General features: G+C 50.2%; 1 long non-coding RNA gene across 5 annotated transcripts; it reads left to right on the top strand.

The window, feature by feature from the left end:
* Window positions 1-2,809: 2,809 nt before the first annotated feature.
* LOC103007693 (uncharacterized) lies at window positions 2,810-12,927 on the top strand. Of its 5 annotated transcripts, none has more exons than XR_009005508.1 (5): window positions 2,810-5,106; window positions 5,226-6,077; window positions 6,653-6,752; window positions 7,017-7,153; window positions 10,718-12,927. It is a non-coding gene; the product is annotated as an uncharacterized LOC103007693 (long non-coding RNA). The 5 variants fall into 5 exon arrangements; XR_009005506.1 differs by having other exon boundaries at window positions 2,810-5,390; window positions 5,948-6,077; XR_009005507.1 differs by adding an exon at window positions 7,864-7,961 and having other exon boundaries at window positions 2,810-6,077; window positions 12,686-12,927.
* The last annotated feature ends 13,787 nt before the right edge of the window (window positions 12,928-26,714 follow it).

The raw sequence follows: 26,714 nt of genomic DNA, 5'->3' as shown, positions 1-26,714 counted from the left end.
GGGAGCAGCCCTAAGACTACCTGGGGGAGGAGCTTTCGTGCAAAGGCCCTGGGGTGGGCATGGAGCTGGATTTCCAGGCTCAGCAAGGAGGTCAATATAACCAGATAGGAGAGAGGAAGGGGTCAAGGGGCAGGGAAATCAGAGCAGTGAGGAGGGGCCGAGTCAGAAAGGCCCCAAGGTCAGTGTAAGGACTTGGCTTCTATGCTGAGTCAGGTGGAAGCAGCAGAGGGTTTAGATCAGAGGAGTGACAGGATCTGGCTTTTTAATTTCTGCCCCCGTTGTCTCAGTAGAACTCACTTCCTGAACAAGACTTGGCTTTAGCTGTCCCAGAGCCCCAGGGCGGCTGACACACCCACTCCAGGCCCCCCCCCCCCCCCGCGCGGCTGAGTGGCCCCGGGGGCCACTCTGCCCAGGTCTCTCGTTTGTGGCATTTCTCACGTTCACCCCCTCCCGAGTCTGGCCCGTGTATGAGCTTCATTACACCTGGCACAGAGAACGAGGCTCAGCAAATGGCTCATGAAGCATCTTTTTAAAGGTTAATGGTCACTGGCGAGGGAAGAAAGGGCCACTGAGCATCTACGCCTCTTTGATGATGTGGATTTTTCAGTTAAGTGAAAATGAGAGTCGTGTCTCCTTACAGGTACCTGGTCTGATTACCAAGCAGCCAAGGAGGCCTCGGGGTGTCTTGGAGGCTGGAACCATCAGCCCGGGGTGAGCTACGAGCGCTTTACATGAGCTGCTCCCAGGTGAGGGGTGGGGGGTCAGGCCACCCCCAGCCCCCCTGCCGGCTCCACCCAGGTGAGCCCTGTGTGTGTGGAGAGGCGGTTCTGGAGGATTCCACGCTCAGGCCGGTAAGCTCCGGGAGGGCAGGGATAAGGTCTCTTCTCGGATTCATGGCGCATGGCGCATGGCTCCTCCGGCCACTGGGAGGGGACAGGCGAGGCCAGAGGCTGGAGAGGGCGGTGGCCGTGAAGTTAGGAACCCCAAGGGCTCAGGGAGGAGGTGGAGGTGGCGCTGGGATGAGGTTGGGGCAGGTGTGGGGCGGCGGGCTAGGGGCGGCCCGATCTCGTTACCGTCTCCCCTGTATCTTTGGGTTAGAAATACCTCATTGGGTGCAGAAGGCATTGATTAGGAAGGACTTGCCCCTCCCTACAATGGAGGCTCCTGTGACCATCTTGCTTTACAAAAAGTTATTTCACAAATGGACGTGTGAATGAATAAATGAATGAATGAATGAGGATCAGCTGGTCTGATTCTCAGTAGATGTAGAAGCAAATTATGGCCACCTGACCCAGGAGAATATTCAAGGGAACTGGCTCTTTCCTGAGGACAAGGGCGGGCTATTTCCTGTCTGGGCCTCAGTTTCCCTGTGGCTAAAATGAAAGGGTATCTAAATAATCTTAAAGGACATCTCAGGAGATAAGCACGAGAGACTAGGCTGTGTGTCTTGCAACGTCCTAAAGGGAAAGTGGGGAAAATCCTATTACTCAGTGGTGGGAGGGGCGCCCACTGGGACTCTCACCTGGAGCAGGTGGGCCTTGGAATCCTTCCTCATTGGTTTCTTCCCTCACCTTGGCCTCCCGGCCCCTGCCTGCCTCTCCAACCCCACCTTTCTACCAAGTAGGTTACAGCCTCAGTGAGCATGACAGGGACCTCAAATTACAGTGGCTTAAATAAGACAGTTTATTTCTTTTTTGCATGAAATCCTAGCCCGTAGGGTGATTCTTCTCTGGAGTTTTCAGGGTCCCAGGCTCCTTCTACCTTGCTGCTGTCACCCTTGGGGTGTGGCTTCTCCCACAAGGTGGATCACATCCCCGTGGCTGGCCAGCAGGGAGGGGCAGAGGGGACAGATGGGCACAAGCCTTCCCTTTAAGGGTGGGACCCAGCAGCTGAGCACACAGTTCTCTTTCCCATTGGCCACAGCCTAGTCACATGGCCACCCCTGACTGCAAAGGAGGCTGAGAAGTGCAGTCTTCATTCTGCCTGGCTGTGTGCCCAGAAAAATGGTTATTACTGGGAGGGGACAGTGGATGTTGGGAGACAATATCCCAATTGGCTCACGTTGCTCCGGCCTGGGGTGACCAACTGTCCTGCTCTGCTGAGGCATTTCTTTGGACACAGAACTTGCAGTGCTAGATCTGGGATAGTTATAGGAGGAGTTGTCCACGCTGGCTTCTTTTCTTTTCCCCAAATGGGCCCAGCACGTTCCTGCCTCAGGGCCTTTGCGTGTGCTGTTACCTCTGTCTGGAACACACTTTCCACAACTCCTTCCATTCAGAAAGGATTACTGGGTGCCCACCTCATGTATGAGCAGCTGTTCTAAACACTACATGCCAGGCGCAGAGTGAAAATTCCAACCATGCTTTTAACATAACAAGGATAATTCTTTCTACTCCTCCCTGGTCACTTTTGTTTCCAAATCTCCGTGGCTTAGTAATTTTTATTATCCGCAGCTCTGAAAGGAACACCTCTTTCCCTAAGGCTCTGGCTGGGCTCTCACACAGTCTGATAAATCTTACATTAATAATAACCCGAAAGAAGAACATGTATTAAATTCTAAGATTATGATCTAGGAAACAAGGATTTTGAAGAGATGTGTAAGCCTAATAAAAGGAAATGTGGGGTGGAGAAAGTTTTCATTAAATAGAACCACACCTCTTGGGTGAGTTCATTGGTACAATCTTTCCGGAGGGCAGTTTGGCACTATACGTAGCAACTGCAACTGCAAATGCACAACTTCAGGCCCCAAAGTCCATTTATAGGAATTTATCTCAATGAAATAATAGGAAAAATATGCAAAGGTGGATCTCTAAGGATTTCTGTAAGAGGAAAGAAGTATAAAAGCCTTAATGTCTGTTGCCTGGGAAGCACAGATTGTTATCCTCTGCCCTGACACCAATAGGCACTTCAGATAAGGAAACAGAGGCAGAGAGAGTTTAAGCAACTTACCCAAGGTCACACAGCAGGAAGTGGCAGAGCTGGATTTGAACCAGAGAGGCGACTCCAGAGCCCATGCTCTTCCCCAGTCGGCTCTGCCACCTTCTAGGCCTCCAAAGGGAATGACAATGTCTTCCCGGGAATAACATAGAGATTTCTCTGGGAGGTAAGAGGATGGCGCAGGACTCAGAAGTCTGAAGTGTGGGACCCAGAACACCCAGATCAGGTGGGAGGCCTGTGGTGGCCTAGAGTGCTGGCTGTCCCCAGGTGGCCAGGGTGGAACCAGCTCCGCCGCCCTCTTCCCGGGGTGAGGGCTGTGTCATTTGCTCCCCCCTAATCCTCCAAGCCTGCGGCCCAGCCCCAGGCCTCCAAACCCAAGACCACCCAGTTGAGACTGGAAGGAAAACCTGCCCTTGTAAGTGGAATCAGGTGAAATCTGGCTGCAAATTAGTCTGTCAGAAACCAAAAGGCTGTGTCACAAGTGTGGCCAGTGTGGCTGTCACTGTCAGCTGCATGGAAATGACGGAGATGAGAGGGACAGCGTCTGTCCAGAGGGGAGCTAGAGGAGGGAATGTCGTGGACGATGGAAGGAGGACAGGCCTGCTGCCAGCAGACATGTCGTCCGCAGAGAACTGGTCCGGGACGGGGAGATGCCCCCGCGGTGGGTAGCCTGTGGTCTGAGGCCAGAACGTCGGACACACAGGAGCGATTGGTGGTCTCCTGGGAGCTGGGGGGGCATCTTGGCCAGATGGTGGGGTCCTCAGAGGCTCAGCCCCTTTGTGTGTGTGTGGGGGGGGGGGTGATGGCCCTCTGCCCTGTCCCTCTGAAGGTGGCCATAAGGGAGGGAAGCCAAAGAGCTCAGCGTTGGACAGACTGGGAAGCGAGTCCCACTTCCCTCCAGGCCGGTGACTCTGCACCTCAGTTTCTCCAGCTGTCAAGTGGGGCTAATATCAACCTATATGGACTGCCTGCTGGTGCGAGGCCCTAGTTAAGCACCTTTAATTCCTAGGGGCGGGGACTTTATTATCCTCATTTACAGCTGAGAAAACAGAGGCACAGAGAGGTTAAGTCACTTACCTGGGGTCACACAGATGCTGTCTGTGGTTAGGACTCCAGACTAGCCGGGATCAAGTGGAGCCCTCGGCACCGTGCTGGTGGCCTGGCAGGTGCTCGGGAACGTCAGGTGCTGTTTGCGACCCTAATCACTGCTGCTGCCACCAAGAGGACCAGGAGTGAGACCACCGTATCTGCCTCTGAGGGCCGTCGTGAGCGGGAAGCGAGGTGACGCACGTAGGACCCAGTGCACTGGCTGCGGCCAAGTCAGCTGACGGCGACCCCGTGGCAGCAGCAGGAGCAGCTCTTGCTGAGGGTGTCACAGCGGCTTCTGCCTGTTCTCCGGGCCGAGGGCCTGCCTGCCAGCTCCTCTGAGCCTGGTCCCGAGTGCGGGTCCGGGGTGGGGGCGGTCTGGGGTTCTTGGGAAGGGGCGGGCGGGCCCAGCTCAGGCCTCCCTCGGGGGCCTGTCCCCCACAGCCATGCCGGGGGAGCCGCTCCTGGTGGGCTCGGGAGAATGCCGGGCTGAGCGGCCACAGGCCAAGTTCCTGCCGTCCGGTCTGTGCCCCCAACCCCAGCCCCGCTGACTTGCAGGCTGCTGGGCAAACACTGGAGGTGGTGACTTCTCAGGCTCTAGTGGGCACGGCCCTCCTCCTGCCCCACCCCCTCCCCCCGGCCTCACTGTGGGACAAACGGCATCTGGTCCAACACACCCACCACCGGATGTTTCCTGGTACAGAGTTTATCAAATCGCAGGTTGTGATGCATGAGTGGGTCTTGAAATCAATTTAGAGGGTGGAGCCCTGCACTTAAACTCTGCAATAGACCAGAATAGAATAGATGAGGAAATATCAGAGCGCGTGGCGTGCAGTGAAGGGGGGTTTGGGGAAACTTCTGCTTTGTTTTCACATAAATAGGCGTGTGAGTGTGTGGAACACCGTGTGACGTGTTTCCTACTGCGGTTATGTTAAAAAATGATTGACAGACTGTCTCATGGCCTTCGTGTCACACAAAGTGTGACACTTGTGTGACTAAGTGTGACACTTAGTCACGCCGGGGCCCAGCAGGTCTGGGCTCTGTTGATTGCGGGGAGGAGACTGTAAAGCCTGGAACATGAAGGTGGGAGAGAATGGGTCGCGGGAGATGGCACCCGGGCCGGTGCAGCAATGAGTCCCCGGGCCGCCCCCCCTCTTCCCTCCCTGGCTAAGCCGCTCTGCCCCGTTGTCACTTCTCTGCAGCCCGGGTCCCCGCTTTCTGCTCTTCCCAGCGCCCATCAGTTCAGATGTTACCACGGTGACTTCCGGCTCTTGCTTCTCTTCTGTGAGCCTCCCTGGAGCGCCGGCTCCCCCAGGACGGGAGCCCGTTCCCCGATGCACCCCAGCTCGAGCCCAGCGCGGGGCACGGTAGGGACTCACGTGTTGGGAGGATGTCTGGGGTGGGGGGAGGTCTGCCGCGCAGGGGTGAGCCCCAGAGAGCAGCACGGCAGGGGGAGGGGCTCCTCTTTCAGAAAGTCCCCGAGTCCCCCGGCCCCGCCCACCACGTGCCCCCTGCCTGGCTTCCTGCTGCCGCCCCTGCGTCGCCCCTGAGGGTCCCAGCTGCCAGGCTGTGTGGGAGGCCCAGAGACTGGAGGGGCTGGAAATGAATGCCCCGGGGGGCCCAGGCCTGATGGAGTTGGGGCCACGCCCAGGTCTCTTGGCTGCGGTGCCTGTTTGTGCTGCGGGCTCCCCGGCGGGACTGGCCTCTTGATTCCCACGGACGTAACTTGCTGGAGGTGGGCACACGCCCCTTCCCAACAACCTCAGGCCCATCTTCTGACTGCGCTCTGGGGCTGGACTCCACGGGCTGCAGACAACCCCTTGGCTGGTTCCCAGAGGAACAGGCGGAATGCTCGTGGCCTCCGTCCCTGTCTGGTCTCCCTGCCCCACACCCCCGACCGGTGTTGTTTGTGATCACCCCCCAGAGGAAATCCTTGGACTTGAAGCCTTGCCTCAGGGTCGGCTTCTGGAGAAACCAAAACAGAGACAGAGGATGGAGGGCTTTCTTCTGGTCTGTGTTTACATTCTGTGCATGCGATGCGTGTATGTATGTATGTAAGTATTTTTCCTGAGTTGGGGTGGATTTGCAAGACCGAAAAATGGGTACAAACCGGTGTCGAGGGTTTTATATGGCAGGCAGCAAGGATGTGGTTCTCCTCCCATCATCCATAATGGGGCGGGGGAGGGGGATTGCAGGACAAAGAAGGCAGCCGTGAGAGAAAATGAGAGAGGGCAGGGGGGAGGCAAGGAGGGTGAATGGAGGGGGAAGAGGAAGGAGAAAAGGGGGGATGGGTGCACGTGAGAGAGAGAAGGGAGCGAGGGGGGTCTTGATGGGGCCAGAGGAGCGGCTTCCTCAGTGCTGAGTCAGCAGCCGCCCTGACTCAGAAACTCGAATTGTCCATGCAGTGACCCCTCAGGCCTCACGGTCTCTGTTAGAACATGAAAGGTGTCCAGCAGATCCTCGGGGCCATTCAGTTTTCACCCTGTATGTGTGGGGCTGTGTGTGCGAACTTACACACATGCACACACACTCACACATACGTGCCCTGTCTCACCCCTACACACTCGCCACTCAGACACAGCCAGTCAGTGTCATTAAAATGCCAGGCCATGCCTCTGCCTCCTCGCAGAGCCCACGTGACCCTGCTGATCAGAGGAGGCCACGAGTCCGGAGGGTGAGCCCTGGCATCGGTCCACTGCTCTCCATGGCAACCTGGCTGATACCTGTTTGTAAGTTTAAAAGCTCCAGGACTACAGGAGCTCTCACGTTACTTCACGCGGATCAGCTGTTCACTATTCAGTGCTCTCGCTGTTAGGCGAGGCAGCGGGGCACAAAATTGGCATCTGCTCTGCGTGTGTGTGTGGGAGTGAGTCTGGCGCACAGTTGAGATGAGGGGCTGGGGGCAAAATAGCATTAAAAATACAGCCAGTAGTAATTGGATTACACTTGTTGATTGCTTTCAAAGTACTTAACACAGTGTATTAATCCCAAAGATAAATTACATCCAGTGAATTCTGAAACGTCTCACTGATAGAACATGGCCTGTAAGAAGAAAGAACACCCTTGCAAACCTGATCAAATCTCCCATGCGGTCCTGACGTCGCTGGTGGACGGAGGGACTAACATCCAGGTAGGAGATGTGGGAGAAAATAGGAACATGCCCGTCAGACGGGTCGGCAGTGATGGTGGGGTCAGGACAACGGAAGACCCAGGACCCACGTGGTGGGACTCCAGGCTCTGCGTCCCCCGCCCTCTGGGTGTGGGACGAGGTGGGAGGTGGGGCTGGGGGGAAGCGGTGGAGATGGAGAAAGCTGGAGAGAAACGGCCACAGCTGGTTCCTCCGTCTGCAGCAGGTCTCAAAGCCAGTGTCCCCACGGGCCTGGCAGGTAACAAAAGGAGTGAAGAGGGCTGGACCAGCCACCAGCCAGCACTTCCTGAGGGATTCCCACCTGCCAGACACGTTCCAAGCAGGTTCTGGATGCCCCCCAGCCCTGTGGTGTGGTGTTGTTACCGTTTCCCTGTAGAAGGGGAAAGACCCGGGGAGGGACCCAGCAAGTGGCCTGTGGACAATGCAGCACAGGAGTTGGGGTGGCAGATCCTGGGTCTCCATGTGGGGACAGTAGGGGGAGGGGTGGAATCGGTGGCAAACTGCGGAGCACGAGCCTGTCTAAAGGGGCTGGTGCCCTGGCCTCGGTGCCACACAAGCTACCAGGAGAGGATTTGGGCGCCGAGTGGCGCCGTGTCCTGACACCTTAAGAGACTCAAAGTATCAGATGCTCAAGTGAAATCTCAAGTTTTTCACGTGTTGACGTCGGATTCACATTTTTCCAAAAACACCAGGAGGGACAAACTCGACACATCTGCTGGCTGGTTTGGGTCCACAGTGTGACCTCTGAGTCACTGAGAGAAAATCGTTCTGGAAAGTCGTGAGCATCAAGGTGTGTGTGGCGCTGGGCTGGCTGGTGTGAGGAGGGCTTTTCCCCCAAGACTCTGTCATGTTCGGGGGCACCGCCCACCGAGCTGACGCTGCTGGGAGGGGCGCCTGCTTCGCTTCCCCCCCCCCCCACGGTGGCCGAGGAGGGCTCTCTGCAGGGCAGGGGGGCGGGGCCGGGGCTACAGGGACCGGACGGGACAGGCCCTGTCCTGACGCGGCTAACAGTCCCGGAGTGGACAGTGGCCTCCACTTCCCCGGGGTTGCCCGGGCGGCTGGAGGGTCAGGCAGTGCTGGGCCTGGATTTCCACGTGGCTTCCACGCTGGAGACGGGCTCATCCTGTGGGCCATGCCCCTCCCCCAGCCTCTGCGGGAGTCCCCTGACCCCCAGGCCTGTGGGCATTTGCATCTGTAGCCCCGTCCCCATGCAAACCCCCTCTCTGCCCCCCAGGCCACGGCAGGGTCAGGTTTAGGACACTGTCCTCCTGCCCCTACGTGGGCAGAGCGACCCCCCACCCCAGCCTGGATGGAGGCCCCATAACAACCGTCCCCCTCACAATGGCCATCTCTCCTGAAAGGGTCACTTTAAGAATGCCAGGTGGCAGGTGCCAGATTTTGGCATCTGAGGAGCTCCCATAAGCTCCCAGGACCAAAGCAATCCCCTTTTGTCAGCACTGATGGGGAACAACTGGCCGCTGTCCTTTAATTAGGAGGGGACGTGCTCAGCTATGGCCTCCTGCAGGGCCGCATAAACGTCCGTTAACGCAGCCTGTGCGCCCTGTCGCTCCGCGCAGACCGTGAGCGCCCACTGAGGCCAAGGGGGAGCCCCCAGCCCCAGTCTGGCTCCGGAGTCCAAACAGCGGCCAAGAGAAAACGCCAGTCAGCCCGGATTCCTGGCAGCTGATCAATCTGGCAAATTATTTTGTGCAAATTAACTCTTAAGACTGAAATCCGGGCAGGACTCTGCAAGTTCACGGGCACCTATTATCTGCTGGTTTCAGGCGCCTGGGTGCACCTGAGGGCAGGGTGCTCGTCTGCGGGAGGGAGATGTTCTGGAAGCTGTGGCCGCTGGGATGGGCCAGGCGCCTGCTCTTCTGCTTCTCCTCCCCTGATGGAAGACGGCTCTGGCCGGGGGATGCGGCTCCAAGGCCTCCTCCTGCGTCTCCAGGAGCCCCGGGGTCAGGCGTGACGGGAGTGGCTCAAGCACCATTTCCCATGGTCAGAAGGGGCCAAAGGTGGTGTCCTGGCCCCTCCCCACCCCGAGGGGCGCCCGTCTGAGGCCGAGCATGGGCACAAAGTGGGGTCCAGTGTGCAGGACATGACTGAGGGAGGTTGGAAAACAGGGACGGGTCATGGACACCTGGGGCCGGAAGCATGGATGGAGACGTCGGTGCTCAGACAAGTCCCAAAAGATGGAGAGAGGGGGAGGTGGGAGCCCCGGGCCAGGGGCTGAGACGTGGGGTCTCAGTGCGGCTGGGCCGGCAGGTGGCAGAGACCAGCAAGCCTGGGGTGGCCGCACAGAGACAGCCCAGGTGCATTCCGCCTTCCCAAACCCACTGTCCTGGCAGGGGACCCGCCACCCAGGAACCTGCTAGCCTCTGTCACTTTGTCTGCCTTTGGTCACTGCAAAGACGATGTTCACAGCCCCATCATGGCCCGTTGGTGTTGCCTGCTCATGCCCTCTCCTCACGCCCTGCCCCCGTGATTGTTTCCTCCACTCCTGGTTCTCAGTGTCTGTCCAGCAATGACAGCCCAGGCTCGCTCCCGGGGTTGGTGTCCGCCTCCCGCAGAAAGCCCACCCCGCAGCCCGGCAGTGCCCGGGGTTGGGGAAGCGCGGATGAATTTTCATCTCCACCTTTTCCCCTGTTTTCCCATCATCTCTTTTCTTGGAGCCTCTGCCCTGAATCCCAATGACTCTGGAAGCCCCTGGTGACCTCCCATCCCGTATACACGTGTCACTTCTGCCTAGGCCTGCCAAGGCCAGCACACCCTGCTTAGCTCTGCCTCTGCTGAAACCGCCACGTTCACCCCTTCTCCCTTCCTCCCTCCCTCCCTCCCTAGTCCTATGGGAGTACAAGTCTAGTCACAGGGGAAGCCACGTGGCATACCACACAATGCACCAACCCCGTTCTAACCCTGCACAGACCCCCACCCCGTCTATTTCCTTCTTCTGTTCCTCTGCGGTAAACACGCATTGGCTCTTTCTTCCCAGGGCCGCATCTGTGCAGAGGGGGCCAGAAAACAAACTCACTCAGAGCCTGAGGAGGAGTTGGGGCTCTTTGAAGCTGCAGCCCTGCATGTATAATCAGCAACCCCAGGGCCCTTCTAGGGCTGGCTGCTGGGGGGGAGGGAGAGTGCAGGTTAAACAGAGAGCGCAAGGGAGGCGCAAGCAGCAGGGGTAATTAATTTCTCTTGAAGGTTTATCACCCTGTCGTTAATTTCCTTGTTGCATGTAGAAAAGTAGACACAGGCTCAATTAAGAGTGATGCTCTGGTGCCAACCATGCTTGTCTTTTAATCACGCTCTTGGCATATTGATTTTGACATCTCGGTTTAATCACAGGCTGTTTCACTGCGTTGTGGAATCCTTGTGCAACTTGTGGGGCTTTTCTACATCTCCCAGAGTTGGGAGACGGCTCCCAAGATGGGACCGCAGACAGCACTCAGCCGGCAGCCTCCCTGCCCTGCTGGGTTTCTGTGCGGGAAGGATGTGAAGATCCTACCGGAGAGCAGTTACTTTCTAAGGGAAGGAATACATTTCCAGGTTTGCAGAGGACCTTGTACTGGAGGTTGGCATTGAGGACTCCAGCAGGACAAGAGCACATTTTTTCCCATCCCAGTGAAGGAGAAATTGAGAAGGCAAGAAGCCTGGCTGGTGGCAGTCCCTGGAGTCAATGAGGTCGGTAGGCTCTGGTCACAGCAAGAAAGGGCTGAGCCCCGAGCAAGTGCCGGGTAACCAGAACACAGAAATATGCCTCCATCCCAGCTGCGGGCATTGCACAGGGCCGTGGGGCTCAGTGGCTTCTCTCTGGGCCCTTGTGATTACTGTGCTTAGCATGGGTCCCCTCCCCGCCTCCCCTGAGGTCCTGTCTGCACACCTCACTGGCACTGAGGATTTCAGACTGTCCTTGCCCTGGGTGATGACCATAGGGTGAATGACAACAACTCCCATCCCTGTGATGCTACGTTATGTGAATGTGTGGATGGATGTGTGCATTTAGGAAACATGTGCCTTATAACCGCTCTATGATTATTATCTCCACTCTACAGATGAGGAAACCGAGGCTTAGGGTAAGAAACTTGCTCAAGTGGTGGGATTGGGATTGGAACCCACGTCTGGCCTCAGATCCCTGACTTGTAACCTCTACCATAGCCCCAAAGGTCCTTCCTGTCTTTAGGGTCTGTGGTTCACTGGCCCCTCCTTACATCCCCAGTGAAGACAAGCCTGGCCTTTGTGTGCCTGGTCTGAGGGCAAGTCCTGGTTTTCTGGAAGGTCATTTGGTGTCAGGACAGAAGACAGACATTCGGGAGTCTGAGCACTAATTTTCCTGGTTATTCTGAAAAGGTGCAGTTTTCTCATTGAAGACGGCCCAGAGGTCTGATCTGATTGTGGGCTGGTTTAAAAGTGCTTGCTCTGACCTCCAAGGGCATCTGCTGATTGGCTGTCCAGCCACTCAGACCCCGCCGTGCGCCTGCGCTGGGCTAAGTGCTGCATGAGGGTTTATTCATTTGATGCTCACAGCAGTTCTGTTTTATTTCTAAATTGGGAAACAGGCACAGAGCAGTAATTAAGTTCATTAGTAAGTGAGAGGGCTGAGATTTGAACCCAGACTGCCAGGTGCCGGGGTCCAGGCTTCTAACTACTATTCTGTGTGGCCCCCAAAAGAGCCCCAGGCTGCAAGTGCAGGGACTTTTGTGCGGGGGCAGGTGGAGCCTGTTTCTCTAAGGGTCCTGCAGGGCCCACTGGGAAGGGCGGGTTGGCCGTGACTGTCTCTGCCGGGAGCCCCATCCCTGACCCCTCCCACGATCTGCTTCTTCTCCTTCAGGACTCAGGTCCAATGTCCCCTCCTCATTCCCTGAGTCCCTATTCAGGTACACCCCCGCCCGCCACTCCATCCCTTCAGCCTGGTTAAAGTTCTTCCCAGTACACGTCTCACTCTCTGGAATTGTCTGCAGGGTTGCCTTGATTTCTTGCTCATTGTCTGTCTCCCGTCACGAGGGCAAGGTCTGGGCTGCATCCCCAGGGCCTGGAACTGTGCCCGGCACAGAGCATGGGCTCCCCAGCGCCTGTGGGATGGATGACGTGCGCGCGGAGAAATCCCCAAGGTCACCCCCAACCTGCTCACTCGACAGAGGACGCGTGCCCTGCCCCCCCGGCTGCACTGCCACGTGGACACACGTCCTGGGCACATATGACACAGGTCATCATGGACCCTCCAGCAAGAACGAAGCCGTCTGTGCCCAAGACTCAGCTCAGCCTCCAGATCCTACTGCCTGTGGACGTCCCAAACCAACCAACCGCGGCCCTGCGCCCCTCAGAGGGACACTGAGCGGGGAGGTGGCGCGTGGACAGGACCCCTCCACACACACCTGTACTGGGGGGGATGGAACATAAACGGGGGAGGGGCATGGCTCACCATCCCCAGCCAGGACGATGTTCAATCCACCCCATTTCGCGTGGCTTTTCTCCTCTGGAAAAAGTCCTGACATCTCTTTTTTTTGGCTCTTTTAGTCTGAGGAGAGATGATGAGCCACGAGCTGTGGTGGAATAAAAACCTGGGAGATTTGCTCCCTCGTCACCTCCTGAGCTCAAACCAGGTGGCGTCCTTAGGGGCTGACAGTCGGTGGCGTTGAACAAAAGTGTCATGGTCACAGGAGGAAGCTTTTCTCCCAGGAGGGGACTGTGGGGAGTTTGTGCCCATGAAGTCTTGGCTGGGGAGTTGCTTTCCTAAAACCTACTTTCCTAAAACTCTACCAGCCTGTGGCTTTAATTGCAGAGGCGCCTGGAGATGGTGTGTGGTGGGAGCGCATGTGGCAGCAGCAGAGATCCTGGGTGACGTGGGTGGAGCCTTTGTCCTGGGCGGCAGCTGGTGTGATGGGACCTTCCTGGGTCAGAGTCTGGGGCTTCGGGGCCCAGGCCTGGGGCTCTGGCCTCTCACCGTGTGACCTCTGGAGAGTGTCTCAGCCTTGCTTAGTCTCCTTTCCCCATCTTTGCAACAAGAACTATCCTGTCTTGCCTTCTCTCAGGCTTGTTGGGGAATCATCTAAACTGATGCAGTGTGTGTAGTTGCTCTCTGCCTGCAAATTATTCCAAAATCTGATGTTGAGTTTCCAACTCCTGACATGTTTTATACCTGTTTTAAGATCAATTATTGCAAAAGTAGCCCCTTACATTGCAGCTGCTTACTCTTTGCTTCTAAGTTCTTTTTGGTCCATGATCCATGATATGAAATATTTTGCATCACAAGCCAACATATACTCGAATTTACAGATCTGAGCCAAAATATGAACACTACTTTTACTATCTGATAATATTCTATCCTATTCTATTCCATTCTTTTCCAACTTCAAACTACTGTCCAAGATGCACTAGATAGATGTAAGGATCCACAGTAGCTCCTTACCTAACCATTTGAAAACACCACCTTGTCACAGGGCTCTCTCTCACGGCTGTTGCTGCCGTGGATGATTTTTCTCTGCTGACCAGACCATGAGCTCCGTGAGTCTGGGCAGTTCCTTTGATTCTTTGTATTGCCCATACTGGGCACTGTGCCTGGCACCTGATTGCTGGCTGGAAACAGGAATCCTTCTCTCATTTTCTCCCATTTTGTTATAACTGTCTAATTTTGGGACGCTGAATGCTCAGTAAATAGCATCCCGTTCTCTTTGCAGAAACGGTTAGGGTTTAATGGGATTCTCTGACAGGCTTCAGCGCTAAGAACTAAACAGCTTGGCATCGTGTAAAGAGCCTCCCCCAGGCAGTAATGCCTCTGGGACTGTGTCCCCCACCCCAGTCCCCATCTCCACACCCCCGCACTGAGTTCCAAAGGCATTTTGTGTGTCAGATTTGCATGCAAACCTGAGTGAATGGAAATGAGCAAGGGTGTTTGGATTGTCACATGACTAGGGAAAGGTGTGATCTGCTGACATCTATTGGGCATAAGCCAGGGACACTAAATGTCCTGTAATATCTCTTGACAGTTCCACACAATGAAAATTGCCCTGCACAAAATGCCTATAGCACCCACTGTTGAGATGCCCTGAGTGAGGCTTGAAGTTTCACAGTTTTGAAATAAAGAAGGTCATAGGAGAATTTGTTTCATCTCCCCAACTCTCCACCCCTATTTTCTTTCTTTACAAATGTCAGAGTCTGTAAGGTTTACACCCAGAAAAGCTGGCCCTGGGACAACTAGGGGGCACCGTTTAGAGAACCACCTGGCCCCGACATGCCAGCTGGGTTAGAAGCAGCAAGTCCAGACAGATCCACGCTCCCAGGCCCTGGTGGATGGAATGCTCTGGGGGCTTTAATTACGGTGAGGAGAGGGATAAATCTGTTGCAGTTACAGCCCGACATGTCTTTCTAATCACGCCCCAACCACAAGGAACCATCCCCCGCTCCCTGCACACAAAGGCTCTGGCCTCTGGGAACAGCCCCCTGGGAGCAGAGGAATGAAAAACGTTGAGTCTCCTTCCTGCCTCGGGCTGGGCTTTGAGGGCAGGTGGGCTGGCTCCTCCTCAGGTGTCCTCAGTGCAGTCAGCCCTCACTCACCCATGCTTCAAGTGAAAACCTTGTCAATCCCTTGATCTCTTGCTTTTTCTCTAGTCAATTTGACAGGGAAAGAGTAAAGGGACAAAGTAGGTAATTAAATAGTTAATCCCACTAGGGGATTGTAAGTAAAGAAAAAAGCATGGGAGACCCTGTAAGTTAATGGTCACTCAAGAAAGCAGGTTTGCTTAACCACGAAACCAAGCAGGCTTGCTTAGCAACAAAACCATGCAAACAATCATGAGACATGCCCCAAAACAATAAAACAATGGTGGCATGAGACCCACATCCTGCCCAGTGAGCTCAGTAAGTGAATGACCCCTAGGACATGCTCTTTGCACACATAAAAAAACAATAGTTTATGGAAAGGTGACATTTCAAAGTGAAAGACCCCCCCATTGCTCTGAGACCTGAAATAATTTTTCCATCGTGCCATGACAGTCCTGGCTTGACGATGTAGGGACAAGAAAACTCCCCTGCCCAACCTGGAGGAGGAGCTGATGATAGAATCTTATATGGAATCTAAAAAAAAAAAAGGTTCTGATGAACCTAGGGGCAGGACAGGAATAAAGACACAGACGTAGAGAATGGACTTGAGGACACGGGGAGGGGGAAGGGTAAGCTGGGACGAAGTGAGAGAGTAATGTCGACATATATAACTACCAAATGTAAAATAGATAGCTAGTGGGAAGCAGCTGCACAGCACAGGGAGATCAACTCGGTGCTTTGTGACCACCTAGAAGGGTGGGATAAGGAGGGGGGGAGGGAGAAGCAAGAGGGAGGGGATATGGGGATATCCGTATGCATATAGCTGATTCACTTTGTTACACAGCAGAAACCAACACAATATTGTAAAGCAATTATACTCCAATAAAGATGTTAAAAAAAAATGAGGAAGAAGGCGGTCTTTTTTCCTCTCCCTACTTTTCCTTTGATTATAAAACTGTAGCCCACTAAGTTCTCACGGCGTGGCACCCTCCCACCTGCCCGCTTGTAAGCCTCACAAGCGTCCTATTCTAATAAATCACTTCTTACCTATCACTTTGCCTCTTGCTGAATTCTTTCTGCACTGAGACATAAAGAACCGGAGCTCCTCAGAGCCCCCCGAAATGCCACCTAGCGGTCTCAAATTCATCAGCAAATCTTCTGGTGACCAATAGTCCTGGTGTGCCTGGGATTGAGCAGGTTCTCAGGATGTGGGACCTTCAGTGCTAAGTCAGCAAGTCCCAGGCAAACCAGGATGGGTTGGCCACCCCTTTCTGCACAAAAGGCATTGGGTGGCTGGAGTGGATGATCCAGGTGGAGATTAATAGCCAGACAAAAGAATCTCGTTCTAGATGTGATGGGGAGATACTGAAGGGATTTGAGTGGGGATCATATCTGATGGGATGTGATGTATTAGGTTGGCCAAAGGGTCATTCATTTTTTTCCGTAAGATGGCTCTAGTAGCACTTAGTTGTCTTTAACTTCATTCAAAACAGTTTTGTTAGATTGTATGTGACAGCTGTCATATCAGCGTGCATTTAAAAAAAGACATAAAAATTGGTGAATTTCTGTGTAACCATTTTTTCTTCCATTGAAGATGGAAGAAAAAAGCAACATTTTTGGCGTATCATGCTTTATTATTTCAAGAAAGGTAAAAACGCAACTGAAACGCAAAAAAAGATTTGTGCAGTGTATGGAGAAGATGCTGTGATTGATCGAACATGTCAAAAGTGGTTTGCAAAGTTTTGTGCTGGAGATTTCTCATTGGATGCTGCTCCACAGTCGGGTAGACCAGTTGAAGTTGATAGCGATCAAATCGAGATATTAATTGAGAACAATCAATGTTATACCACACGGGAGATAGCCGACATACTCAAAATATCCAAATCAAGTGTTGAAAGTCATTTGCACCAGCTTGATTATGTTCATTGCTTTGATGTTCACGTTCCACATAAGTGAAAAAAACCTTCTTGACTGTATTTCTGCATGTGATTCTCTACTGAAACGTAATGAAAATGTTCCATTTTTAAAACAAATTGTGACGGGCGATGAAAAGTGGATACTGTACAACAATGTGGAACAGAAGAGATCGTGGGGCAAACGAAATGAACAACCACCAACCACACCAAAGGCCGGTCTTCATCCAAAGAAGGTGATGTTGTGTACATGGTGGGATTGGAAGGGAGTCCTCTATTATGAGCTCCTTCCGGAAAACCAGATTATTAATTCCAACAAGTACTGCTCCCAATTAGACCAACTGAAAGTGGCTGTCAAGAAAAAGCATCCAGGGCTTCCCTGGTGGCGCAGTGGTTGAGAATCTGCCTGCTAATGCAGGGGACACGGGTTCGAGCCCTGGTCTGGGAAGATCCCACATGCCGCGGAGCGGCTGGGCCCGTGAGCCACAATTACTGAGCATGCGCGTCTGGAGCCTGTGCTCCGCAACAGGAGAGGCCGCGGTAGTGAGAGGCCCGCGCACCGTGATGAAGAGTGGCCCCCGCTTGCCACAACTGGAGAAAGCCCTAGCACAGAAACGAAGACCCAACATAGCAATCAATCAATCAATCAATTAATCAATTAAAAAAATAAATAAATAAAATCTTGAAAAAAAAAAAAAAAAGAAAAAGCATCCAGAATTAGTCAACAGAAAACACATAATCTTCCATCAGGATAACCGCAAGACTACATGTTTCTTTGATGACCAGGCAAAAACTGTTACAGCTTGGCTGGGAAGTTCTGATTCATCCACCATATTCACCAGATATTGCACCTTCGGATTTCCATTTATTTCGGTCTTTACAAAATTCTCTTAGTGGAAAAAATTTCAGTTCTCTGGAAGACTGTAAAAGGCACCTGGAACAGTTTTTTGCTCAAAAAGATAAAAAGTTTTGGGAAGATGGAATCATGAAGTTGCCTGAAAAAGGGCAGAAGGTAGTGGAACAAAAGGGGGAATAAATTGTTCGATAAAGTTCTTGGTGAAAATGAAAAAAGTGTCTTTTATTTTTACTTAAAAACCGAAGGCACTTTTTGGCCAACCCAATATTTTCTTAAATTATCCCAGGCGGCGGTGGGGTGAACAAATCTTCATGAGAACCAGAGTGGGAACCTGGAGACCAGCAAGGGGGCTGGGGTGTTTGTCCTGGTCAGCAAGCCAGTGGCTCGGACCAGGGCGGTTGCCGTGGACGCTGTGGTGTGCTATCCCATGTCCCCCTCGTGACCCCGGCCCTCATTTCCCTGGGGGCCGGGGTCGGGGGGGTGTTGGCTGCTGACAGCTCACAGCTGGGTCCTTCCCTGGGTGTTACATTCTTGCATAGCCCACATCCCATGACTGGTTGACACAGGGCTGCAAAGATCCAACTCCCTATCTTTAACTGGGCACAACTCTGCAGGCCATGCCAATGCCAGGGCTCCAGGGGGATTTGCTGAAGGCTCACAGTACAGGCTCTCCCTCCACCCTTCCCTGCTTCCTTTGCTTTGTCACAGGTGCTATTCTGGAAACAGTAAACCATTTATTGGCTACCCTCATCTCAGCCTCTTGGTCCTGGTAAACCTGATCTAGGACAGTGGTACAGTGAAAGTGGGGAGAAGGGGTGGTGTGTGTGTGTGTGCATATATATGATTGCATACACACATTTTAGAAAATAAAATTTGCATACCGTAAATGCACAAATCTTAAATATACATCTTGCTGAATTCTGAAACACATATTCATCTTTATAACCCCCACTCAGGTCACGCTATAGATTTCCTTCATGACTAGAAATTCCCTTGTGACCTTTTCCAGTCAGTAACGTCCCCAAGATAACTACCATCCTGACTTCTATAATAATCTATGATCATAGATAATTTTTTGCCTGTCCTTGAACTTCATACAAAATGGAATCGTAAGTAGTCATTCTTTTGCCTAGCAACATGCTTTTGAGATTCTTTAATGTTGTTGAATTTATCCATTGTTCTTTTTTATTTCTGAGTAAAATGTGTTTCTTTTAAAGAAGTTGAGTCTAGTTTTCTTGTTGGTTTATTTATTTTAATCTTGCCTGATGATCTCTGTCTTTTAAGTGGAGTATTTAGTGTGTCTCATTTATTCTTTGTTCCTTTGGCCCTGCTTTTATGCCTTATTTTGATTTGTCAAGACTTTCTTTTACTCCATTGTGTTTCCTCTATTGTCATCATTGTACCTATTCCTTTCAATTAATATTTTTGTGGTTGCTCTAGAGACTACAATATGCATTCCTAGTTTATTGCAATTAATATTTTTTTTTAAAAAATTTTTGGCCGTGCTGTGCAGCCCATGGGATCTCTGTTCCCTGACCAGGGATCGAACCCACGCCCCCTGCATTGGAAGCGTGGAGTCTTAACCATTGGACCACTAGGGAAGTGCCTGTAATTTATCTTAAATTAGTCTCATATTCACATACCAAATAAGAACGTTACAACAGTGTAATTCCACTTCCCACTCTTGTCTGTTCTGTTATTGTTATATATTTTCTTCTACATATGTAATAAACCTTACAATACATTGTTGGTATTGTTACTTTAAGTCAGTACTTAATTTATTTGCAGTAGTAGTTTATATTTACCTAAATATTTATCTTCCTGTGGCTCTTTATTCCTCTCAGTAGATCTGTACTTTCATCTGGCATCATTTTACCTCAGCCTGAAGAACTTCCTTTACAGTTCTTGTGGGGTAAATTTATTGGTGACAAATTCTTTCAGATTTTGTTTGTTTGAAAATAGCTTTATTTCATATTCATTTTTTTATAGTAATCTTTTTTATTTATTTATATATTTATTTTTGGCTGTGTTGGGTCTTCGTTTCTGTGCGAGGGCTTTCTCTAGTTGTGGCAAGCGGGGGCCACTCTTCATCGCAGTGCGCGGTCCTCTCACTATCACGGCCTCTCTTGTTGCGGAGCACAGGCTCCAGACGCGCAGGCTCAGTAGCTGTGGCTCACGGGCCTAGTCGCTCCACGGCATGTGGGATCTTCCCGGACCAGGGCTTGAACCCGTGTCCCCTGCATTGGCAGGCGGATTCTCAACCACTGCACCACCAGGGAAGCCCCTCATATTCATTTTTGAAGGCTATTTTTGCTGTGTCTAGCAATCTAAGTTGGCAATTTGTTGTTTTTGTTGTTTTTAACCTCCTAGCACTTAAAAATTATTCTTTGCCTCACAACGCCCACTGTTTCTTAGAGAAGTCAGCAGCCATCATTTTGATTGTTTTGCTGAATATCATGTATTTTCTTTAGCTGGATTTAAGATTTTCTCTTTACCTTGGTTTTTAGAAGTTTGATTATAATGTACCTAGATGTGGCTTTTTTTTTTTTTTTTTTTGTATTTATCCTACTTAGTGTTCACAGAGCTTCTTTTTTTTTTTTTTTTTTTTTAAGGATTTTCTTTTTTATTTATTTATTTATCTATTTATTCATTTCTGGCTGTGTTGGGTCTTCGGTTCGTGCGAGGGCTTTCTCCAGTTGCGGCAAGCGGGGGCCACTCTTCATCACGGTGCGGGGACCGCTCTTCATCGCGGTGCGCGGGCCTTTCTCTATCGCGGCCCCTCCCGTTGCGGGGCACAGGCTCCAGACGCGCAGGCTCAGCAATTGTGGCTCACGGGCCCAGCTGCTCCGTGGCATGTGGGATCTTCCCAGACCAGGGCTCGAACCCGTGTCCCCTGCATTAGCAGGCAGATTCTCAACCACTGCGCCACCAGGGAAGCCCCTCACAGAGCTTCTTGATATTCGGTTTCATGTCTTTAATCAATTCTGGGCAAATTTCACCGATTTTAACTGCCAACGTCGTTTCTTCTCTTTCTTTTCCTTCTGACTCTCCAATTACACATATGTTAGACTGCTTGATATTGTCCCACATGTCGCATAGGCTCTCTTCTTTTTAGAAAAATCTTCAGTTTTTTCTTTCTCTACTTCAGTTCGGATAATTTCTATCAACCTGACTTTGGGTTCACTGATTCTTCTTTTATGTTCAGCCTGTTATTATGCTCATTAAAGACATTCTAATTTCAGGTATTGAATTTCTTAGTTCTGAAATATCCTTTTGGCTTTATTTTAAAGTTTTCATTTCAATATCTTTGTTGAAATGCTCCACTTTGTAGTCTTTTGTCCATCTTTTCCTCTAAATTCTTTAAAGTAGTTATTATATCTATTTTAAAGAATTTTTGTACTTTTATAGCAGTGAGGTTGAGAACTCAGATATTCTTGCAGAATGCCTAGGTTCAAATTCCACTCTGGTATTTACTAGGTGAGTGATTTAGGAAAAGTGAATTCTCTGATCCCCAGTTTCCTCATCAGTCAGATATACATAATAATAATACCTACCTCATAGGTTCCCTGTGGAGGTTAAATGAGTCATGGGTAATAAATAATTGTTAAAGCAATGCATCACACATATTAATATTCAATAGCTATTATTGTTATTATTAACATTTTTATTGAGATTTCCCAGAGAGCTCTATGCACCACTAGAATATCTGAATTCAGCAAAAGTGTATACCATTTCTCTATTTCAAGCATTGACAAAGGAATTTATTGTCACTTGGACTCACATTTCCTGGGTTTTTCATGACATTGAACATCTTTCCTTACCTAGGGTTAGTCATTGGGATTTTCCCCAGAACCACTCTGGGCTGTGATACACTTCCAGATTTCCTGATGGAGCGAATTTGCTCATCTCTCTCTTTAGAATAAAAACAGGCACCCTGTGCCACGCATTCAGAGTCACCAGTATTGTCATTTGCTCCAGTGTTTCTATCTGTACTCCTCTTGGAGATGTTTCAATAGCAAATATTTTCTGAGCGCCTACTATGGGCTAAGGAACGTTCTATGGTTTGGAGGTGCAGCTGTGAATATAAGAGAATGTCTGCTTTATGAAGCCCACCTGCCCTCTTCCAACCACCCAGCCTGGCTGTCCTCCCCTTCTTGGTGCTAGTATATATAAGGTGCTCACTAAGTGCTTGATGCATGAACCGATGCATTAGCAAAGGTGAAAAGTTTTTAAAAAGCAATGGCCTAAAACCCTCAAAGGAGATAAAACTGAAGCCCACTTCTTCAGCCAACAAGGGTAAACAGGACATTCACTTGGCACTGACCTTGACACTGGTATAACATGGAGGTTTTCTACTGGGGGCAATTTTGCCCCCCAGGAGATAATGGCAATGCCTGCAGACTGTTTTGGTTGTAACAGCTGGGGTGGAGTGCTATTGCATCTATGGGTAGAGTCCAGGGATGCTGGTGAATCTCCCACAATGCACAGGATGACCCCCACAACAAAGATTACCTAGCTCAAAATGTCAGTAGTGCTGAGATTGAGAAACTCTGCTGTCATACAAGAGGCTGACCCCCTCAGGGGCTTCATCATTTCACTAGAGATGAGATGCACACACAGGCAATGGTTGCAAAGCAACACGTCCCCAAAGGAAAATGTGTGACACCACTTTCCATTAATGAAGTAATAAATTAATTCAATAGATATTTATTCAGTGCCTACTTTACAACAGAAAAGAGGCTGGGTTCTAAGCAAACAGCAGTGAATGAGGTAGACAAGGTTCATCTGTTTTCAGGAGTTTCAGTCTACTGAGGGATGATGGGTAATTTACAAAAGAACATAATATCAGGTTGTGAAAAACGCAGTAAAGGAAACAGATCGGGTGACAGGATAAATAGTGACTTGGGGTGGGGCTACTGTGTCCTGTTGGGTGGTCTGAGAGGGCCTCTCTGAGGAGGTGACATGTGGGCTGAGTACTGAAGGATGAGAAGCAGTCACCATGGAGAGATCTGAGGGAAGAGTGTGCTAGGCAGGGGGAACAGCAAATGCAAAGGCTCAGAGGAGGGAAGAGATCTGGGAAGTCAAAGGACCAGAAATGAGGCCAGTGTGTGTGAGGGCTGGGGAATAGTGAGTGTGGGCGAAATGGGGGCATGGAACTACCTTACGAACTGCTTAGTGGGACAGAAAGAGAAGGGCATAGTGATGTTCGAGTCCTGCCGCCACAGTGGGGTGTTGGGGTCCTCAATCGTTTCTCTCATTTTTTGGTCCACTCTCATTATCAGGGGAGAGGAGAGTTTCCCCACGATCACCCCAATTTTCTCTTGACTTTTCACCACTACTGAAGCCCATACTCTCTAGCCAGTTACTGCCTGTGACCTTATTCTTTGTTTAACAGAAGCTAAGAGCAGACACATCAACATTTATCAGCCAAGCCCCAAATCCGATTGAAGATTTAGACAGAACATTAGATGAAATGGAGCCAGTGATTCTCATTAAACAAAAATATACATCCTTTGTCTTGGCTAAGGAATTAGGGCCCCAAACTGCCAGTTTAATATTTAAAAACAGGTAAATAAAACTTAATCTCTCCATAGAAGCTGGGGGTCCTGAGGGAAGTAAGGATTTACTGGCTTTAGTCTTCAGCAGTAATTTCCACAGCGCCTTTTGTTTGCATAATATGTCATACTTTACACACATTCTTTTGCACATTGTCCTCCATTAATAAGTATTTATGTGTTACGCATCATTACAACTTTTTTCTCAACTTAACAATAATAACAAAATGCCCACAGTCCTGCTGACTTTCTCATAAATGTATTCTTTCCCTGCCTCCAACTGCGTCCTCTTATTTCTCACAGTGCGTTCAGCACTCTATATGGGTTTCTTTCCTGCCTCGTTCACTCACAAAGGGACAGTGGTTGCTTTTGTCTGCCAGGCATCTGTTTCTTCTTCTCCTGGAGGTCCGGCCTGATTTTCTTCTTGGTGACCTTTTTCTCCCCCATCCCCTCTTTACTCCATCTGAAAGAATTGACTGCACTGGCTTCCAGTTCTAGATTTAGGTTCATGACCTGGGTCTGACCAATCAATATATTCTACTCTCCCCTCTCCTTGGCCAAAGTCATTCTCTGATGGTCATATGACCCAAACCAGGCCGATAAGAGCTACCTGGAAAAAGAAACCAGAACCCATTACTGTCAGGATGTAAAACTGGGCCCCCAAGCTGAGAAGGGCTTGCCTGTGTGTCAGGCCAACACAGAAGAAAACAGAGTCAAGAAATGGAGTCCTGACATGACTTGAGTTACTGGATCCAGCCATGTCTGAAGCAGCTATCTGCCCAAAGGAGAACTGTACCTTTGAATGGGTAGGGGGTATCAAAACTAAGTCTTTGAACTCTCTATGATGGAGGTAATGCCTGCATTTTAGGGACATCAGTTGGGGAGAAAGGCACCAGATCTGGGTTATGGATAAAGGACAAATGAGACATTCAAGTTGCAGGCACCATAGGCAGTCAGGAGTGGAAAAGATCCAGAGGAACTCTCATGCATAGGGAAGGCTTCCCAGAGGAGGTGAGATGCGAGCTGGTCTTGAAGGGAGCGGGAGGTGTGACAGGCGGGGGGAAAAACCTGAGCATGATCTGAATAATACTTGTCCCATCTGGACTGAGTCACTGATGCAAAAACGCAACCAAGTTAGTGAATAAGAGGGATAATCAAATCCTGATCCCAAATACAAACCTGCTGGGTTTTATAAATCTGGCCGCCAAGAGTCTTACAAATTCCCCTCTTTGGAGTGATGACTTCCTGTCTGTCAATCTGATTGGCTCAGACAACACAGACTAGCCCCCTGTCTGTCTCAAAGGGACCTTCCCTGTGTCTTGCAACTCATTCTAGATGAGAAGAGTATTTCTCAGGTCTGCAGAAATCCAGAGAAGAAAACGCATTTTATGATCTGAAGGGAGATGAAAGGCATGTCTTAACAGCGCATTTCAAATGCATTCGTGCTCATCACAGAAGCCTCCCCAGTCCCTACATTATTTAGAAAGTTGCAGGAGAGGGGATAATGAATGCAGGATATGCGAGCGATTCGTTTTGATTTTTCAAAAATGCAACCCAGCCAGAGAAAGCTTTGCAAAATGTCAAAAGACAAAACAAAACAATATCTCTGAGATTCGTAAAGTCACGGAAATTAAAGCTATGATAAAGCAAAAGCAAACCCGATACCTTAAAGGACCCAAGCATTCTGATTTTTAAAAGGTGGCAAAAAGGAAAAAAACAAAAGCCATAAAAGGGTGTCTGAGGGGTAAGGAAACTGTTATGAAAATGGGAATTCTGTGCTCTGAGCTGTTCACAGCTCTGTCCCTGGAGTGTGAAATTAGCGACTGAAGGCAGATTTCACAGGCACTTCCGAGGAGCGTGGTGGCGGATTTGCGACAGGGCCTCTCCGCCAAGTCCTGCCCACTTGCAAGCTGCTGTCGTTATTCATGCAAAGCACAGATAATTCTGAGTGTGTGGGGCGTTTTGCATTTATATGGAACACAGCCTCTCTCCTTCCTAGTGAGTCTAGTGCTGAGTGCACGTCGGGGCGGAGGGTGGCAGGGAGCACCTAGGAGACCAGCATTCTCACGGAACCCCTATTTTCTCCTGACAAAAGAAAAATCTATACGGATCACATTGGGAATTATACTGGCAAATCTATAGGAAATAGGAATTTAGTGAAAATGTTAAACATTGAGGGGGGAGGGATAAATTAGGAGTTTGGGATTAACATATACACACTACTATATGTAAAATAGATAATCAACAAGGACCTACTGTATAGCATAGGGAACTCTACTCAGTATTCTGTAATAACCTATATGGGAAAAGAATCGGAAAAAGAATGGATATATGTATATGTATAACAGAATCACTTTGCTGTGCACCTGAAACTAACACAATATTATAAATCAACTATACTCCAATATAAAATTAAAAATTAAGTTAAAAAATGTTAAACATTAAAATCTTCCCAAGGGATTCTCCCGGTCTGGGTCTTAGGACTATAACAAATGATGACATTCTTTGTGTCCCCATCATGTCACCAACCTGGGAGTGGAGCTTAACAGGAAGTTCAACCGATTAAAAGAAAGATGGGAGATGATGAATTTGGAGGCATGAGCTGCACTCTTCTCATTCTCCCTTTCCGTGTATCCCTTGCACACTTATGTTGTGCACATGAAACAACAATCAAGTAGAAAGTGTGATCACAACTTTTACCTTTCCACACTTTCATTACTGATCGTGGTCAGCTGGGCCAACTTGAAAAGGTCCCAGGAAAAAGAGATCATTTTAAGTAAGTACAGTTAACCCTTGAACAACACCGGTCCACTTATACGCGGATTTTTTTTCAACAGTAACTACTACAGTACTACACGATCCGTGATTGCTTGACTCCGTGAATACAGAACCGCGGATACAGAAGACTGGTGTATAGGGAGGGCCAACCATAAGTTATACTCGGATTTCCCACTGCGTGGAGGGTTGGTGCCCCTAACCTGCACATTGTTCAAGAGTCAACGGTAGCTGCTCACGGAACCAGAGAAAGGTTTGGTCTTGGGTAAAAATCATCTTATTCCGTTTATCATCTTAGGAAGAACTTGTGCTCGTTTTTATTCATTATTTTTTAACACCATTATATTTTCAAAAGTCCACTCATTCTTGATCATTAAACTATCACCTTTTTGGTGCTCTCCCTTCGTGATCTCCAGGGTGATGGATATCAGGTAACTTTCAAACATGGTTCTGGGTATTCTTGCTAAAAGTAGACAAAACAAACAAATGACGGTGATCACAATGACAGCAACAAAAATCTAGCCCACTGTCCTCCATCACACACCATGAATTCAATATGAAGTAAGATGGATTTGCCCAGCTTTCATAAAGGTTGCTCTGTCACCCCATGTGTTGGCTCGTATCACTGGAAGGGAAGGAGTAGGTGGGCTGCAGGGACGGTTGATTCGGCAACCTGCAGGTGTCCTCGAGGACACCTTGTCCTCGAGGACGCTCCTCAAGGGCACTCTGCTTGCCACAGTCTAGGCTTCATCTCCTTCCTGTCTGACCTCTTTGCTCCTGTCCAGCAGGGGAAACAGAGCCACTTCTGGACTCTCTCCTGGGCGTTGCTCATAAACCCCCAGCAAATACCTCCTAGAATGTCCTTGGCCTTGGTTGGGTCATGTGTCCACATTTCACCCAATCACAGG

Source organism: Balaenoptera acutorostrata, chromosome 15 (genome assembly GCF_949987535.1).
Source record: "Balaenoptera acutorostrata chromosome 15, mBalAcu1.1, whole genome shotgun sequence".
NCBI lineage: Eukaryota > Metazoa > Chordata > Mammalia > Artiodactyla > Balaenopteridae > Balaenoptera > Balaenoptera acutorostrata.
This window is presented reverse-complemented; position numbering and strand designations above follow the sequence as displayed.